This window comes from Leucopleurus acutus, assembly GCF_964270905.1.
Source record: "Leucopleurus acutus genome assembly, chromosome: 3".
Classification (NCBI taxonomy): domain Eukaryota; kingdom Metazoa; phylum Chordata; class Mammalia; order Artiodactyla; family Delphinidae; genus Leucopleurus; species Leucopleurus acutus.
Genome location: NC_139145.1, coordinates 155,287,037 through 155,294,197, shown reverse-complemented (window position 1 = coordinate 155,294,197; position 7,161 = coordinate 155,287,037).

The window sequence follows — 7,161 nt, the reverse complement described above, 5'->3', positions numbered from 1 at the left end:
CCTTTTAGTGTGCTGTTGAATTCTGTTTGCTAGTATTTTGTTGAGGATTTTTGCATCTATGTTCATCAGTGATATTGGTAATTTTCTTTTTTTTTTTTTTTTTTTTGTAGTATCTTTGTCTGGTTTTGGTATCAGGGTGATGGTGGCTTCGTAGAATAAGTTTGGGTGCTTTCCTTCCTCTGCAATTATTTGGAAGATTTTGGAAGGATAGGTGTTAGCTCTTCTTTAAATATTTGTTAGAATTCACCTGTGAAGCCATCTGGTCCTGGACTTTTGTTTTTTGGGAGTTTTTAAACCACAGTTTCAATTTCAGTGCTTGTGATTGGTCTGTTCATATTTTCTACTTTTTCCTGGTTCAGTATTGGAAGGTTGTACTTTGCTAAGAATTTGTCCATTTCTTCCAGGTTGTCAATTTTATTAGCATATAGTGCTTGTAGTATTCTATGATACTTAGTATTTCTGTGGTGTCCATTTTAAGTTCTTTTCCATTTCTAATTTTATTTATTTAAATCCTGTCCCTTTTTCTCTTAATGAGTCTGGCTAAAAGTTTATCAATGTTGTTTATCTTCTCAAAGAACCAGCTTTCAGTTTTATTGATCTTTGCTACTGTTTTTTTGTTTCTATTTCATTTATTTCTTCTTTGATCTTTATGATTTCTTTCCTCTATTAACATTTTTGTTCTTCTTCTTCTTTCTTCTTTAGCTGCTTTAGGTGTAAGGTTAGGCTGTTTATTTGACTTTTTTCTTGTTTTGTGAGGTAGGATTGTATTGCTATAAACTTCCCTCTTAGAACCACTTTTACTGCATCTCATAGGTTTTGGGTCATTGTGTTTTTGTTGTCATTTTTTCCTAGGTATTTTCTGATTTCGTCATTGGTTTCTTCAGTGATCTCTTGGTTATTTAGTAGCATATTGTTTAGCCTCCATGTGTTTTTGTTTTTTACATTTTTTTCCCCTGTAATTGATTTCTAACCTCAAAGCATTGTGGTCAGAGAAGATGCTTAATACGATTTCAATTCTCATAAATTTACTGAGGCTTCATTTGTGACCCAGGAGGTGATCTCTCCTGGAGAAGGTTCTGTGTGCACTTGAGAAGAACGTGTATTCTGCTGCTTTCGGATGGAATATCCCATAAATATCAATTAAGTCTATCTCGTCTAATGTGTCTTTTAAAGCTTCTGTTTACTTATTAATTTTCTGTCTGGATGATCTAGCCACTGTTGTAAGTGGGGTGTTAAAGTCCCCCACTATTACTGTGTTATTGTTAAGTTTGCCTTTTATGGCTGTTAGCATTTGCCTTATGTGTTGAGGTGCTCCTATGTTGGATGCATAAATATTTACAATTGTTCTACCTTCTTCTTGGGTTGATCCCTTGATCATTATGTAGTGTCCTTCCTTGTCTCTTGTAATAGTCTTCATTAATAGTCTATTTTGTCTGATGTGAGTATTGCTACTCCAGCTTTCTTTTGATTTCCATTTGCATGGGATATCTTTTTCCATCCCATCACTTTCAGTGTGTATGTGTCCCTAGGTCTGAAGTGAATCTCTTGTAGACAGCATATATACTGGTCTTGTTTTGTATCCACTCAGCCAGTTTGTTTTCTTTTGTTTGGAGCATTTAATCCATTTACATTTAAGGTAATTATCAATATGTTTGTTTCTATATTACTATTTGCTTAATTGTTTTGCATATGGTTTTGTAGGTCTTTTTCTTCTCTTGTGTTTCCTGCCTAGAGAAGTTCCTTTAGCATTTGTTGTAAAGCTGGCTTGGTGGTGCTGAATTAACTCAGCCTTTGCTTGTTTGTAAAGCTTTTGATTTCTCTGTTGAATCTGAATGAGATCCTTGCTGGGTAGAATAATTTTGGTTGTAGGTTCTTCCCTTTCATCACTTTAAATATGTCCTGCCACTCCCTTCTGGCCTGCAGAGTTTCTGCTGATAAATCAGCTGATAACCATATAGGGGTTCCCTTGAATGTTATTTGCTGCTTTTCTTTGTATTTAATTTTTGTTAGTTTGATTAATATGTGTCTCAGCATGTTTCTCCTTGGGTTTATCCTCTATGGGACTCTCTGTGCTTACTGGATTTGATTATTTCCTTTCCCATGTTAGGGAAGTTTTCAACTATAATCTCTTCAAATATTTTCTAAGGCACTTTCCCTTTCTCTTCTTCTTCTCTGACCCCTGTAATTCGAATGCTGGGGCATTTACTATTGTCCCAGAGATCTCTGAGACTTTCTTCATTTCTTTTCATTCTTTTTTCTTTATTCTGCTCCATGGCAGTTATTTCCACCATTGTATCTTCCAGCTCACTTATCCGTTTTTCCACCTCAGTTATTTTGCTATTGATTCCTTCTAGTGTATTTTTCACTTAAGTTATTGTGTTTTTCATCACTGATTGTTTGTCCTTTAGTTCTGTTTGTTCTCTACGTCCTTGTTAAACATTTCTTGTATCTTGTTGATCTGTGCCTCCATTCTATTTCTGAAATCTTGGGTCATCTTTCCTATCAATACTCTGAATTTTTTTTCAGGTAGATTGTCTATTTCCTCATTTGTTTTGGTTTTGAGGGTTTTTACCTTGCTCCTTCATCTGCAACATATTTCTCTGTTGTCTCATTTTGTCTAATTTAGTATGTTTGTGGTTTTCTTTCCACAGGCTACAAGGTTGTAGTTCCTCTTGATTCTGCTGTATGAGGAACAGAAGCCTGGTGGATGAGGTTGGTCCAGGGGCGTGTGTAGGCTCCCTGGTGGGAGGGACTGTTGCCTGTGCTTTGGTGGGTGGAGCTGAGTCTTTTCCCTCTGATGGGCAGTGTTGCATCAGGTGGTATGTTTTGAGCTGTCTGTGAGCTTAGTATGACTTTAGGCAACTTGTCTGCTGATGGTGGGGCTGTGTTCCTGTCTTCCTTGTTGTTTGGCGTGAAGTGTCCAGCACTGGAGCCTGAAGGGAGGTTGGTGGAGCCTCCTCCTGGTGTTGAGATGGATATCACTGGGAGAACATACACTGATTAATATTCCCTGGGCCCAGGAATTCTCTGGTGGTCCAGCATCCTGGACTTGATGCTCCCACCCTGGAGGCCCAGGCCTGACCTCTGGCAGGGGAACCAAGAGCCCGCAAGCTGCACTGTGTGGCCAGAGAAAAAAGAAAAGAAAAAGAAAAGGAAAAGAAAATAAACAGACAAATAAAACCCAAGACAAATAGCAAAAACTAACAAACAGCAACAACAACACAACACACACACGTACAAAAAGAAGAAAACAGACCCACCAAATCCAAGATAAATGATAGCAACAAAACCAAACTAACAGAAACAAAGTAGCAGACAGACAAAAAAGAGGAAAAAAAGAAAAAAAGAGAACGAACAAACAAAAGAATTAAAAAATGAGAACAATCAATATGGACTAAACTAACAAAAAATGAGAAATAAAACAGAAACAGAAAGCAAAAAAAAAAGCAAAGAAAGCATAAAATAAATGCATAGAAACAATCAAAAAAAGAAAATAATAAAATACAAAGAAACAAAGAAAAAAACAAAACCAGACAACAAGAAAATGTAAAGTCAAAATAGAAAAATAAAAAATATATATATTAAAAAATATAAACGACAACACCATCCACTGAACAAAACAAAAAGAATAATAGTAATAATATTTTCCTGGGTCCTACTCTGTCAGTGTCCTTGTTCCCAAAATGAGCCACAGCCAATCCTGTCTCCCCAGGAGGCCCTCCAATACCTCTAGGTAGCTCTCTGAACCTGCTGTGGGCACTTTGGGGCCAGCTAAGACTACCTTGGCCCAACTCCTATATGTACTTGGCCCCAAAGTCCACTACTGCTAAGGCTACACCAGTAACAGTTGTAGGAACACTTGTCTATTCAGGTATTCCACAGATGCAAGATTTATCAAGCCAGTCATGGAGATGTAATCCACGGCTTGTGCAGCTGCAGGAAAGATTCCCATTCCTCTTCCTTAGTCCCACTGCCGCTGGGGCTCAGCTTTGGTTTTGGCCCCACCCCTGTGTGTGCACTGCCCTCAGGCGTCTGTTTCTGGCCCAGGTAAGAGGGAGCAAAAGCAGCGGCTGATTGAGGCAGACTTATTCCCTCAGGCCAGGGAAGGGTATGGCAGCCACAACTAGGGTGTGCGTGAATTGCCTGCAGTGGTGGGGACTGACAGGCAGTTGCTATGGTCTGGGGCACACTCTCTCTACTGGGAGCTCCTCCCAGTGCCTGCGAAGGCCAAAGAAGCTGGCAAGTGGGGAAAAGGGTTGTATTGGTGGCCCTACCCCTTGTGTGCCATCAACAATGACATCTTGCTTCTATGGTATCCCAGGCTTTTTCTGCAAACTTTCCCGGTTGTGGAGCTCCTTACTCCTGTCACTTCGGGCTGTCTTTTCACAGCCAAGAGCTGTCCCCTCCCTGGGTCCATGCTCCAAACCCCGCTTTCCAGCACCAAGACCCCTTCCAAAACAAGAGACTCACAACTCAGGGTGGGTTGCTCAGAGCTGTGGTGCAGACCATGCACACAGTTCTTACTTTTTTCCTGTCTTCCACAGGCCATCCCCTGAATTCTCCTTTGATCTGCTGTGTTCTTCTTTGATCCCCCAAAGGTCTCTTCCTATCCCAGCTGACTCCCAATGAGGGAGTTTTTCTGAGTGTGAGGACCTCCCCTCACTTTCAGCTTCCTGCCAGGGCTGCTGGTCCCTTTTTCGATTCCTCCTCATTTTTTTTCTTTCTTTCATCCTACCTGGTTGTGAGGGGATTTTTCTTGTGCTTTTAGGAGTCTGAGGTCTTCCACTAATGTCCAGCAGGTGCTCAAGAATTGTTCCATTTGTAGATGTATTCTTGACATACTTGTGAGGAGCAACGAATTCTATGTCCTCCTATTCTGCCATCATCAATGATGTATCTTTTCAACATAAGTACACCTTTCTCTCTTTGTACATTTCTTTATAGCAGATGCTGACAATCCCCCAACTTTATTTCCTCATTTGTAGTACTTCAGTGCATGCTGTACTAATTTATGACCACAAACATCTGGACTCTTTGCCTGAAGTTGCTCTGGTTTTAGTAGCCTGCTTTGCCAACCATAGTTAGACTGGAAGTGCCAGGAAAATACTTTCCCCAGGGAGTAGCCTTCAACCAATGGCTAATGGTAGTTGTTGTATAAATACCTTGAGGCAGGGAGCAACTCTGAGATGGACATTCTAAAGTAACTTCCAGCATATTCTCAACAAGTTTAAACTTCAGTCACACACAATGGTAGCTGTATTCATAATAACACCTTTATTAACCATTATTTTTCTGTCTCTTCTCTCCCTATTCCTACTCTCAAAGTATTATTTATTTCACCTTCCAAACAAACAAATTTCCCACATACCTTTGTCTCACGTTTTACTTTTGGAGGAATCCAAACTTAGATATATCCTCTGCCTATATTCTGACTTACAATATTACTACTATCTGTAATGTTATTATCTGAGGCAAAGTCTAGACCTCTCAAAGGAATTCCAATAGTGTGTATCTGGGGGTAATTATTCCTGAGCTTGAATCTCAAAACACACAGGAATGTCACATTAATAAGATAGATAAATATCTTGAGTATTTGAATTCTAACATTTATTACAACTCAGACTCAAGTTTAGTTTATCATTCTATTGTCAGTAAAATAAATCTATTCCAATTTTCCTCTAACTATTTTTAGAATCTGTAGTTTTCAAGCACATTTATTTCAAAAACCTGCAAATCACCATAGACTTTCATATAAAGAGTATTTAGTACTGGTGGAGGATTACAAATAGGCAGTCATATTTTGACACTCTTCCTCTAGAGGTGAGGTCATGTCACTTCCCCTCGAATTTAAGACAGGCCTAGGACAGTTTTGAGTAATAGAGTATGACAAAAGTTACTCTCTGCTAGCTGGCAGACTCAGTTCTCTCTTGTAACCCAGCTACTATGCTGTGAGCACACAACCACATTTAGAGGAACCTTGCCCTAGGCCTACTGGGATGGTCAATCCAGCATACAGTTACCAGCCACATAGATTAATAAACTTGAAAGTAAATCCTTGAGCCCCAGTAGAGCTGTCCTGTTGACAACATGTACAAAAGATAAGATGCCCGGCTGAGTGGAAATGATGGCCCACAAAACTATGAGTAAAATATCTGTTTAAAGCCACTAAGTTATAATAAAACAGTTTCTGAAGCAGCAATAGACAACTGTAAATGTAGCATTCAGGCCTTGAAGGGAATGATCTATTGACACATGTGCTTTTGAAAGCAAAGAACATTTTAAAAGTTTCCTGGTAGCTATTAGTAAAGGATTTTGACCACGTTTTCACACACAAAAACAAATTCAGTATAATTTACTAGTTTAAGTTTAAGAGACATCTCTTAATTCAGTTCGTAAAAAAAATTTTGTGATGTATGAATACTACTGACTTGATGAATCTATTTAAACTCTTTATCCTGCCAATTTATTGTGTCCTATATAAAATCAAGAATATAGTTTAAATGCACTTGGCATCCTATACCTTTATAGCACTTTGGTAATATTTAATGACATATCACTAACTATGCATGATTTCACCTGGGATGTTCAAATGGCCTTATATATTTTTGGCAACTTCTTAAGAAATATGCACCATGAAGACCAAAATGACTTAAGTGGTTACACCCTGTAGTTTAAATGCTTATTTATGAATCAAATAGGTAATATGTAGTTAAATAACAGAACTATGAAATAATATGTCTTACAGTTTTATTAAAAATATGAAGAAATACAATAGAATAAAATGATAATGTGTCTGCAACTATTTCTTTTTTTTTATGGTTAGGCACAGGAAGTAATTATACCAATCTTGGATTAAGGCTGCATTGGGAAATTATTTGATTCTTAAAAGTGATAAAATAATAATAGCTGATGACATATATTAAGCAATTATTAGGTAATTTGAATTTTCCTTAAAATCTATCTAATTGTTAAATCAAATACGCTAAATAGATAATGTTTTATTTTAAATGAAAAAAACCCACAATTTCAATGTGGTAATTTGCTCTAAATTCACAAAGGAAATAAATAAAATGCATAACATTTTATCTGAAATTTATCTGACCACAAATGAGTACTTTCTTATGTTTCACATTGCTTCTTTAACTTTACATATGTTGCTCA